The sequence below is a fragment of the Piliocolobus tephrosceles genome, chromosome 20 (genome assembly GCF_002776525.5).
Source record: "Piliocolobus tephrosceles isolate RC106 chromosome 20, ASM277652v3, whole genome shotgun sequence".
NCBI lineage: Eukaryota > Metazoa > Chordata > Mammalia > Primates > Cercopithecidae > Piliocolobus > Piliocolobus tephrosceles.
The window spans coordinates 40,064,057-40,076,661 of record NC_045453.1 but is presented as its reverse complement, the minus strand read 5'-3'; the positions used below and the strand labels follow the sequence as shown (position 1 = coordinate 40,076,661).

The 12,605-nt window shown below is 42.2% G+C and overlaps 1 long non-coding RNA gene across 1 annotated transcript in view; it reads left to right on the top strand.

Moving 5' to 3' along the window:
* LOC111526266 overlaps positions 1-12,161 on the top strand; it is a 20,473-nt gene extending 8,312 nt beyond the window's left edge. Inside the window, exons 2-4 of the long non-coding RNA XR_002726319.2 lie at positions 5,965-6,214; positions 10,884-10,962; positions 12,006-12,161. This is a non-coding gene — a long non-coding RNA (uncharacterized LOC111526266). The remainder of the gene's footprint in view (positions 1-5,964; positions 6,215-10,883; positions 10,963-12,005) is intronic.
* Positions 12,162-12,605: the final 444 nt, after the last annotated feature.

Genomic DNA, 12,605 nt, shown 5'->3' with positions numbered 1-12,605 from the left:
AAGGAAGGAAGGAAGGAAGGAAGGAAGGAAGGAAGGAAGGAAGGAAGAAAGAAAGGGCAGCTGGCACAAGTTGGGGTCCATCGTTTAGTCACAGAACAAACAAGCATGAGTGGTTCCCACCCTGATCCTCAAAAACTTTAAAATGGAGCAGTCCTCCTCTTATGGGCCCTGAAGCAATTCAGAGGCCTCATTCTCTCTTTGATACACTTCCCTTATTGCCAGGTGACAGTCTGGAGGACAACGAGGCATTGAGTACCTTGCCCCAGCTGGGCAAGCTGCTGAGCAGAGAAGTCAGCATTCCCGACATCCTGCCCGGTGCTCTCTTGACTAAACCACATGGGCTGTTTTTCTTTGCTCTTGCTTGGACCACTGGGTTCTTCTTGACTCAGACACCACTGATCCCTTTCCCGGGATCCACACCCACCTGCTCCCTGGAGCCAAGTTTTGTGAGGCATGTGGCTTTTTTTGGAATGCTCAGTCACCTTGGAGCTCCTGCCTCATCTCAGGACAGAAGGATTTGCGTAGATAAATTATTACCATGGGACACCAGTGTGTGTTCCCAAGCCTTCAGTGCAGTTCAGACACAATGGATTTTCTGCAGCTCACTTTTGTTATGCATGGTGAAGAGGAAGTAGAAATCCAAATTTTCAGAATATAAGCCTTCTTCACAGGAAACGTATTTTGGAGCTCACTACACCATACAGGCTGCTGATTTAATACAACCAGCAAATGTGCAAATCTCCAAGGAATGGCAAATGCCATCCACCTTCACTTTTTTCACCTTCCTTCTCCTCCTCCTCCTCACCTTTATTTTTCAATAACCCAGTTATTTGTTGGTGCATATAAAAGTAAACAGAAAATGAATAAGCTGTGAACTTTGAAGGAGAATTTTTGAGTTAGAAATCTGAAGGGGGAGAAAAGGCCACAGAAACAGGGCAAACAGTTAAGGCAAACATTTTAGACCAAAATAGCCAGTAGACAGCAGCTGAGAATGGACCTCACTGCTGGTAAAGAGGCCAAAGTGGATTAAATTGATCAAAACATTGCTTGGGAGATAGCAAGGAATTTTATTTTTTGTTATTTCTCTTCGGAAAGGGAGGATGGAAGATTAGACTTCTGTAAGAACAAACGTTTGAAACTTTTCTATCTATTGCTACTGTTTCTGTGCTTTGCATTTGATGTTGGTTGTGAAATGTGTTTTTCTCAGTATAGATATATATGTATACTTTTATACATACACACACACATACACACACACACACACACACACACACACACATATATATATATATTTCCTTTTTTGTTGAACCATGATAGTAAAAATGATTAGTGGAGTTGAAATCTGCAGCAATGCATAGAACGCTTTTTCCAGTGTTTAGGATAGCTGAAATATGCAATAATTGATTTTAACATGTGCTGTAATTGGTTCCATATGCATCGCTGTCAACTATGATGCGTAATAATTAAACTGACATGTTCAAAAACTGGCCACTGAAATGAGCACTCCCTGAATTTTCCAACTGTGCACAGCTTGCTGCTTCTCCACTCTCTAGCTTCTCAATCAGGAACAGCATTGCCAGATTTTATTTTGCTGCTGGTCTCCTCCATGTTTTATCTATTTTTCCCCTCAGATTTTAAATGACCTCCTGGAGTGGATTAAGGCTCTTTCCTCACCTTCATTTTCAGATGGTCGCATTATTTCAGCAGTGTTGGATCTATATGCAATTTCCTAAGTCATCATAAATCAGATCTAAACTCATGAGAATGGTCAAGAATTTGATATAAAATAAGACACAGGAGCAGATCCATAAAAGTTCCATATTTTAGTCCCTCCATCCCCAGTTGAACCATGCTTGAACTCTAATTAGAAAATTCACTTGGAGGAAGAAAGCATAGTATATGATACACATTCACCTCTGGTTGCCTAACACATAAATGACAATATTCATATATTTGACCACCTTTCTGCTTATTTCTGTGATCATCAGAATGTATATGAGCATCCAGGATGGTCTTACCTTGAAAGCCTGATTATCTTTCTTTTTTCTTGTGTAAAAGCAATCTGATATCATTTTAAGGGCATTGAACTAGGATCTGGGGCAGCTCTGTTACTATTAATAGTGTTAGTAAAGTCCTCTGGGTGTTAGCTTTCTCCTTGGTAAGATTTATGGAAGGGATAATACTCTTTCTACTGTCACCTCAAGGTTTAGCCTGATAGAATAAGATAGAAGCAAGATTGGATAGTGTGGCCTTTGGTTCCTGAATCTCTGTTCTGAATTAGCATGGGTCATGTCTGTGTTTGGACTTTGGGTTACCATAATCTGCTGTTTTAATTTCAGCAAGAACTGCATCCCCCTCAAATCCCCTGGTGTCACACCTTCTCTAATTTGTTAACCACATAAATGGGTCCTGTGATGGCAAAATTTTTGATAACAAAAGTTAGTTTATCATCATCCATTATAACTAGATAATCATTAGTTATCAATGATACATCATCAGGATGTATCATTGCTCTGAGGCTCCGTAAGGCCAATGCTGAGAGAAGGGACATAGAAGCCATCTCTCCACTATTTCCACTGGGAACACCAATCTTCCACTCATTTTTGTCATGGGTCACTGGTGGGGATCCCTAATTTCAGTGACCTTTTTGTTGCTTAGAGCATAGTTCTGTGACGCAGACCTGGTTAATCATAGTGTCTCTTCTGTCTGTCTGTGGAACATAGTCCACGCTGTAGCAGAATAACCAAGCTGGACCCACAAGGGTTTTCTCATGCACTTTGAAAGCCAAAAGCTATGAGGTAAGATTCCCCCATCTCCTCGGAAATGAGCTGTGAAGACATAAGCCTGGCGACACTGGGCCGCAGGAAGAAAGCCATGCTCTCCACTGTGTAAAGGAAGGAGAGATTGAGCCCCACACATGGGAGGAGTGGAATTGAAAATGCTGATTAATGACTTTGGAAACTGTCAGGTGATTTGTGGAAGAAAGAACTTACTCCACATCCTACTGGGATCTTATTTCCTGATTAAATTCCTTAGGAGGCAAACTTTCTGGAGCTAAGGAAGTGACTGGGAAGGGAAACTGGTTCTTTATCTTCCTCCATGCTCTCATGTTTTATTTTCCGAAAGGGAAAAGTCACTATTTCATAGCTAAGGCTAAGCAGGGATCTTGCTGCTACTTCAACAGGCATTCCAACTGGAGTCCTGAGCCTACTTTTCCTTCTTATTTTGTATCTTTATTCTTATTGGATCACCTCTCCTTTGGCTATCAGAATATTTCTCTCCACCCCACTCCCTGGTCAACACGATCTTGGAGTCAGAAGACTTGCCCATTATTTTTGAGCAATGTTTGGATGGTGTGTAGTGCATCTGCAGTGATTCTCAAACCGAGGGTGCATCTTAACACCCTAGAGATCCAGTGAAAACACAGATTGCTGGGCCTGACCACAAGAGGCCCTGATCCAGTAGGTCTGGATGGGGTGGAGAGTCTGCATTTCTAATAAGTCCCGAGGTTATACTGAGGCTACTGGTCTGTGGAGCACACTTTGAGAGCTACTACTGAGATGAATGCTAGATTAGATTAAATGTTGTGAGACTCAAGTCTTGGCCTTTGGGCAATCCCCAAAGCCTCTGTGGGCTTCACTTTACCTATTTATAAAATGGATGATTTGATTAGGTGATCTTAAAATTTTCTTTAAGATGCCTCCAAGTCAATTAACTGATCACGAAGTTCTATTTGGAAGGACTGCACTGTCATGACAGTTTTCTTTTTCCCTTTGAGACAATTATAGTTTAAAAAGACAATATCTAATTTCTGCAGAAATTGTGGAAGTGGTCAGACAGCAGCAATAGAATAGTGTACATGTTACATGTATGAATTCTAAGGTCCTGACATAATACTCTGCAATTAAGCTTTTCGTCTGGAGGTTGTATACTGTTTTGTAATAATTTGCTCATTAATCAGGCACTAGTTCTAGAATTTAGGAAACACCTGTTCAGTAGCTTCTCAACCATGATGAAAAGTAGACAGTATTAGAAAAACACAGTAGTGGGAGAGTAGAAGTTTGAGGGAAGGAAAAGAGACGCTCTAAGCACAAAGTGTGCTTCTACACCCCTCCTGCTGCTCCATTCTGAGCTTTCCTGGCAGATCTGGGTGAGGAGTCAAGAGAAGGTTTGAAAGTTTATGTCCGCAGCTAGATAAATATCATTAGTGTAGAGATGGATTGTGGTGGCACCTAGAAGGTCCCACCTAATTTTGAAAAGAGAGGGAGAAAAAGAAATGTCTGAAGACATATTCTGGAGTTTGGAAAGGACCAAAAAGTCATTGCGTCTGGCTTTCCTCTATCACCCCAAGTTCCTGCACAAACCACCTACATCCCAACAGCAACATAAAATGACCATTTTATGAGTGAGAACAGGAAACTGTGGCTATAACAAGGCTTCTTTCCCCTTTTCTTTAGAGTAGGAATAAGTGATGGATGTAAAGACAAATATGAAACAGTAATTTAGAAAATAATTTCTTTTCATGCAGGAGCCACTTTTGGAGAACCTGGTGGTATTTAAGAATACTGATCAATAAGTATCATAGAGTATTCATGAGTTGATTAGATACATATGTATTGGGTATCTAACATATCCTAGCAATACGTGAGGCACAAATTAACCAAACAAAATTATTTCTATGTTTCAGGAGATAACAGTTGAGATAGGAAGACGACAAGTAAAGAGATAATTTTATAAGTTCCAACAGGAGTGAACACAGGCTACCACAAGAGAGCCTTGCAGGTGTGAATATCAGCAAAAACTCACTGTGGAAAGTAGTGGCCTCGAGATGAGTGGAGGTTGGGTCAGGCAGGAAGAAGGTACTCTTTTCAGACTTAGCATCAGACACAAAAGCTCAAAGAGGTGAGTTCATGAAACTTTGATTGTTAAGTATGAGTGGTGGCTAGAATTGAAGCTGCAAGGGAAAGCATGGGTACCTATTGGCTTTATTTTGACTCACTAGTTCATTACTGGTCCCAGTTCCCAAAGAGTCTGGTTTTTATTGGTGAGATGGGGGTGGTTGATCATGGAATTAACTGATATCTATCTGTAGCTAAGTAACTGGGTGGGTTCAGAGCCCTTCCTCTCATGGACTGCTTAACTTCTCTCCTGTACATTATTGCTGTCCTTTTATGATGCTGTTCCTCGCTGCCTAGGCATGGTTTCTCCATTACATCCATCCTCAACCCCTTCTCTTCCTGGCTTTACTTTGAAGCTAACCTCCTTGCTCTAGGTATAAATTCATTTTCCAAATAGGTACATATGACTAATGTCTATATGGAAATATGACATTTTAAAGGAGAAGGAGAGAGCAGGATTTGCTGCAGGTTGGAGAACTGTTTTTCCAAGGGTCTGCCGTTCTAATGTGCTCACAGGTGGTGCTGATGCTGCTGATGCCTGGCTACATTTTGGAGAACCTGGAGTCTTTTTTCAAATGATGGTTGATGAAATTATATTAAACCCAAAATTTAGGTTCTCCAGTGCTCTCCTTTCTTTTTCTTTTTCTTTTTTTCAGACAGAGTCTTGCTCTGTCACCCAGGCTGGAGTGCAGAGGCATGATCTCAGCTCACTGCAACCTCCACCTCCCAGGTTCAAGTGATTCTCCTGCCTCAGCCTCCCGAGTATTGGGGATTACAGGTGCACACCAACATGCCCGACTAATTTTTGCATTTTTATTGGAGAAGGGGTTTCACCATGTTGGCCAGGCTGGTCTCGAACTCCCAACCTCAAATGATCCTCTCGCCTCAGCCTCCCAAAGTGCTGGGATTACAGGTGTGGGCCACTGTGCCTGGCCCCATGCTCTCCTTTCTAAAGAGGAAGAACCTTTTTGTAGCAGAGGAATCATTCTTGAAGGACCCAAGAGTCTTTTTGCTAGACTTCCTATTCTTACAGTTGCTTCTAAACTTAACTCTTTCTGGAAAACAGAATAACTACAAGATAAAATCTACATCCTGAAAGGGTTGAACCCATCTTGAAAATGGCAAAATCTCCATCCTGGTGATCACTGGCACCATCATTCCCAGCATAGCCATCACTCTATGGGATCCTGGGCACTGCTTGGCACTAGGAAGGTGAATGACTTTAAATTATGATTCCTGTCCTCAAGAGACAAGTCACATTGTTGAAACACTGACATCAATGTACAAAGATTCATAATCATAAAGGGTAACTTTTGGTAAGTCATTATAATCTTATTAATTGCTTCTAGTGGTAAGTCACATCAATGCTGCATTTTTCCAGGTTTCAGAATTTAGCAGGCATGGAATATGTCACTGTTTGGGTATTACTAATGGAAGAAGTGAGGTTTCCTTTTTAACTGTGTTTAGTATTTTGCTTTTGGCTCCAGAAATGTCATAGAAACACCTGACTTGGACATATTTCTAGAGACTATCATTTTATATATAAAGTTTAGTATGTTATTTAGACTGATATTTTATAAATCATGCTCTGGAATGAAGCTGAGTAAGGCCAGGAAGAGAAAGGGTTGAGGATGGACTTAATGCAGGAACCATGCCTAGGAAGCAAGGAAAAGCATCATAAAAGGACAGCAACAATGTAGAGGACAGAAGTTAAGCAGTCAGTGAGAGGAAGGGCTCTGAACCCACCCAGTTACTTAGTTGCAGTTGGACGTCAGTTAATTCAGTGATCCACCACCCCATCTCACCAATAAAAACCAAACTATTTGGGAACTGGGACCAGTACTGAACTAGTGGGTCAAAATAAAGTCAAAAAGAAACCCACTGCAAAAAATACCCCTCTAAATAACAAATTTTGAGAAACAAGTAATCACGCAGACACACCATGTGCTGTTATGTTTTCAGCACTAGCTCTGTGTTATGGTACAGTTAGGGAGAGGATGAGGTGGGCTCTTCTTTGAGCACATTTCCAACAGTCTTTTCATGGTAGGCAGTAGTTGTTTACAACAATGTTTCTCACTTTAATGTGCACACAAATCATGCAGGATCTTTTGAAATTCACATTTAGACTCAGTGGGGAGCAGGTGGGGCAGGAGCCTTGCAAAGGTGATGGGCTCCTAGGCTTGCCAATGGCCTGTAGTCCTTGGATTGCATTCTTAAGTAGCAATGGTTTAGAATACGGTGAAAATATGTTAGAAGGGGCATTGTGAAAGCATGGGGGTTCATCTGTTCAAGAAACAACAATGACAAAAAATGGTGATTAAATGCAACCACATCTAAATGAGGTAGCCAGGAGGTAGACCCAGCTTCTCCATGAACAGGCCACATATCATCTCCCAGGGCTGCCTCCAATGTCCAGCCCAGCTGTGGTCAGGCCGTCGGGGCTTGTTGGACTCTCCTGGCAGGGTGGGGTCAGGACTCGAGTAGGTTGGATGCTGATAGCAGAGAGTGTGATTCTCTGGTCTGATGACCCAGAATCGCTCCCAGGAGCACCTGTGCATGGAGCACAGACTGGAATCCCAGGTCTCCCAGGAGGAAGGAGTCATCCCTGGTCTCCGCATCCCCCAAATGCTGATTCTGTGTCTGCTTGTGGATGGGTAACAAACAAACAACAAAGGGCCGTCTCAATTAACCTGCCACACAGAGCAGAATACCATAAACTCTCTTTTTGGATGAAGCTTCTTTTTTTTTTTTTTTTTTTTTGAGATGGAGTCTCGCTCTGTCACCCAGGCTGTAGTGCAGTGGCGAGATCTTGGCTCACTGCAACCTCCACCTCCTGGGTTCAAGCGATTGTCCTGCCTCAGCCTCCCAAGTAGCTGGGACTATAGGTGCATGCCACCACACCTGGCTAATTTTTGTATTTTTAGTAGAGACGGGGTTTCATCATATTGGCCAGGCTGAACGTCAGACCTCAGGTGATCGACCCATCTTGGCCTCCCAAAGTGCTGGGATTACAGGCGTAAGCCACCATGCCTGGCCTGGATGCCACTTCTTATGATGCTTAGAATCTGGTGCCCTTTCAGAAAACTGAAGCCTTGAAGACCTAAAGTTGCTACATTGTTCTCTCTCCCAAAGAGGAAAGCAAAGGGAAGGTCTAGGCCAGCACTTTCCAAAATTCAGTGTGCATAGGAACCACCTGTGGAGTTAATATGCAAATTGAGATTTGGTAGTTCTGGGTGGGGTGGGGGGGGGGCCCAAGAGTCTGCCAGGTGCTCCCAACTGGTGCTGATGTTGCCTGGCTACATTGTGAGTAGCAAGGGCAAGCAAGCTAAGTGACCCCCTTTGGTGATCTGCAGAGTCGAAGATGAGGCGTCTTTCAGGCCTGAGTCAGACTCTCTGGGCTGTAGGCGCCCAGGAGCTGCACAGCTGTGTAAGATTAGAAATCTCAGCGCTGAGCAGGATGGGGCCAGGGCCAGTTAATGGCATCATTTCATTGTAGTAACTACAGCAGGCCAGAGTCAATTGCTGTTTAGTCAGCTTTCCCGTGTTTGTTGACTTTGGTATTACTGATTTATTAAAGGAAGAGGAACTGTGTTGGATATCAGAAAAGTGTTAGATAGAGGGAAGTAGAGTAAATCCAAACCTCTCTCTCTACACTCTCCAAATCCGTCCCCCACGCCCACCCCACCCCCTTGTTGCCAAGTTATGAGATCTTGGGCTGACTTCCAAGTTCCCAAAGTTCAAGTGTGGAAAAAGCCAACTAATCTCCTGGAAAATCTCCTGATGTGTATTTTTCTTTAACAATCTGGGCTGATTTTAAACTTAGCCCACAGTAAACTGTGCTCAACAGGCATTATCATTATAGACACTTGCTGCTGCATTTTCCAAGGATTTTCCCTACCCTGCTGGTATTGCTACCAGATACAGAATGGAATTTGTCAGGACAAGCCATGTATTAAACCATTAATTCAGTTAGTGCATTAGGAGTAGGAAGACTGATTCTCTGCATTATATTTTGGCTGTCAGGCCTGATTTGAGCTTATTTCTCATTGAGTATTCCATATCAAAGGCTGGGATGATAGAATTACAGGACATTGGGACTTTCAATCTGGAAGGGACCCTGGAGACCATTTAGTGCTGCCTGCTCGCTTCACAGATGAGGAAACTGTATTTTTCAGTCTTAAGAGCTTGAGCAAATACTCAGCTTTTGATATGCACATGCAGTTGCCATTCCCATGTATGGGAGTTATATGTGTGCTTGAAGGGAGTCAATAATGGATCTTTCCTATTTAGTTTTCCTTGATCTTGGCTTTAGCTTCATCAAAGTCTGTCATACACACACTCTGGACAGCATACATTTTGCAATAATATGCAAATGTCTTGGTTCTTGGTAATAGTGGAAAAGAAATGTGATGTTTTTATTTAAAAGACACTTTATACAATTTAATAGCAACTGCATCTCTGGCATCTATAACAGATGCTATCCAGTGCAGGCAACTTTTTCAAGTAACCTAGCTGAATTTTAGCTGCTGAAATTTTCTGTATCATTTGATGATCATATTTCATTTCAGACTTTTGAACACGACAGATTGTCCACCTGGATCTCATTTTGCCATATTTTATTGATGGCCTGACTCAGATCTTTCAAGTTCTCACTAACTGACCTTGAAGGAGTAGCTTGTTGTTTAAATTTTATGACACAGAGATATAAACTGCCTGCAAATTTTGCAACTCAGTGGTGATGAACAAAGAGAACTTTTTATTACTACTTATTACCTACGGTTAAGGAATTAGCAAGAGCTGTTACTTTGCACCCATTCCTGGGACAAAATCCCAAATTAACTTTATAACAAGCACATGTGTAACAAGTGAGAACTACATTTTTTGTTTGCAAATCTAAGCTCAGTGTAGTGCTATTGCACTTATGCCTTCCTGTGGCTGCCCTGATTCCATAATAATGACAGGTTTCTCCCTCCTGGCCTTGTTATTCTGGGTCAGATGGCCTATCACCTGAGAATCTGAATAACATTGGATGGAAACTACAGAAAGAAGACAAATAAAAAATACTACCCACCACCCCCGTCTGACCATGAGAAAAACATCTAACAAACTCAAATTGAAGGACATTTATTCTACAAAATTCCTGGCCAGTACTCCTCAAGGCTGTCCAGATTATGAAAAACAAGAGGATTGACAAATGGCCAGGGTGTCCCAGAGGCTCAGGATATAAGATCACTAAATGTGATGTAGGACCCTGCATAGGACAGAGCAAAGACACTTGAGGCAGCCTTAACGAAGTGTGGACTTTAGTTAATAATAATGTGTCCATATTAGTTCATTGATTGAGTTGTGCCACACTAACATAAACTGTGAACAATAGACAAAACTGGGCTCAGGGTATAGGTGAATTCTGTGCTATTTTTGCAACTTTTCTATAAATCTAAAATTATTCTAAATTTAAACGTTTACTAAAAATAATGCTTGTGCGCATTCAGCCTCTGCTGACACCAAGCAAGTGTCTATGATAGGTCAGGTTTCAGCTCTATTATTTCATTAAATCTTCAGAACAACTTTATGAGGTATTTATTGTTATTCCCATTTTATTGCTTTGAAAACAGAGAAACTGAAGTTCAGGGAAAGTAAACTTTTCTACGTTGATTGAATTCCCTTGGCTTAAAAATGGCAGAGCTATGATTTTAACCCTCATTTATCTGACTCTAAAGCACACACTTATTTCAGTTCCCCATTTGTTTCTTAGAATCCTGTCCTCAAGAGATGGCACAGAGGTTAAGGAAATGGGATGGGAATGGTGGGAATGGCCTGCGTGTAGCTCAGTAGGACTGTGTCTGGTTTCCTGAGCCATTGAAGTTTCCCAAGGAGGATCATGCGGCCTCTATTTTCCCTAAAGGCTAAGGTCCAGGCTAGTTTTAGGTGAGTTTTCCCATTTCTTTGGATTTCATTGAACAAAAAAAGAAATTCCCCCTGCAGTGGCCATGGGTGCAGTGTCTGCCATGTGGAGGAGAAGTTGCTGGTTGTAGCAGCAACACTCCAGCTTACCTGGAGCAAAGTAAGTATGGTCATGCTGCATCTTCTTTCAGAATCCCTTCCACTGTCTGTGCATTTGGGTCATTGGTAAGCCTAAGGATGTCCTGAGTCCTGGTTTCTTGAGATTCTGACTCAGTAGATGAGAGGAGAGCACAGAAATCTGCATTCAAAATTGTTTATTGATGATTTGGCCGTGAATCTCTGTTCTAAATCTGAATCTCAGAGAATCAACTCTTGTTCTCACCTCAAGAAAATGTAAAACCAACCTCAACACGGTTGTCTCTTGAGTAGGTAGCATTAATAGACTGTCTAGGCCAGGAGTCCACAAACTATACCTCTGGTTAAATGGCCCACAGCCCCACCAGCCTGTTTTGTAAATAAAATTTGATTGAACACAGACATGCCATTTGTTTATTTGTTGTCTGTGGTTGCTTTCTTGCTACTATGGCACAGTTGAGACCATATGGCCCTAAAAGTCTAAAACGATAATCTGACCCTTTACAGAAAAAAGTTTTCCAACCCGTGGTATAAAAGATAGAAAGGATCTGGAATAATAATTAGTCACAGTTAAAGTGAAAAGGAGTCCAGTTGCTCTCAAGCTTCAGTGTACCCAAGAATCTCCTGTGATACTTATTTTAAAATGCCACCCCTTGAGATTCTGATTCAGTAGCCTGGGCTGAAGCTAAGAAATATGCATTTTTAGCAAAGTTTTGAGACACATGGTCCTCGTCACTAAGAATACGGACCCTGACAATAGCTAGACCTGGGGCCATAATCCTCTCTAGAGGTCTGTGTATGTTTAATTATTACTGCATATTATATTTGAACAAGGATTTAAAAAATAAAACTAAATATCACTTTTATGAACTAAATCATGCCCGACCCCCCTTCCCCCAAAATTCATATATTGGAGTGCTAACCCCCATATGACTGCATTCACAGATAGAGTCTTTAAAGAGGTAATTAAAGTTAAATGAAGTCATAGTGTAGGGCCCTAATCTGATTGGACTGGTATTCTTACTGGTAGAGAAAGAGACACTAGAGATCTCTCTTTCTTCTCTGCAGGTGCACAGAGGAAAGGCCATGTGAGGACACAGCAAGAAGGTGGCCATCTGCAACCTGACCAGCAAGACCTCACCAGAAACCAACCCTGCTTGCACAGTGATCTTGGACTTCTGGCCTCTAGAACTGTGAAACAATAAACTTCTGTTGTTTAAGCCACTTGGCCTGGGGTATTTTGTTACAGCAGCCTGAACTGACTAATACAATCACTAAAGTATCAAAAGGCAGAATTAAAAGCGTTATAACTGATCCCGAGCAAGATGGTTGAATAGGAACAGCTCCAGCCTCCAGCTCCCAGCTCGAGTGACACAGAAGATGGGTGATTTCTGCATTTTCAACTGAGGTCCTGGGTTCATCTCACTGGGAGTGCTGGACAATCGGTGCTGGTCAGCTGGTGCAGCCCGACCAGTGAGAGCTGAAGCAGGGTGAGGCATCTCCTCACCTGGGAAGCGCAAGGGGGAAGGGAATCCCTTTTCCTAGCCAAGGGAAACTGAGACACACAACACCTGGAAAATCAGGTAACTCCCACCCTAATACTGCGCTTTACCAAGGGTCTTAGCAAACAGTACACCAGGAGATTATATCCCACACCTGGCCCAGAGG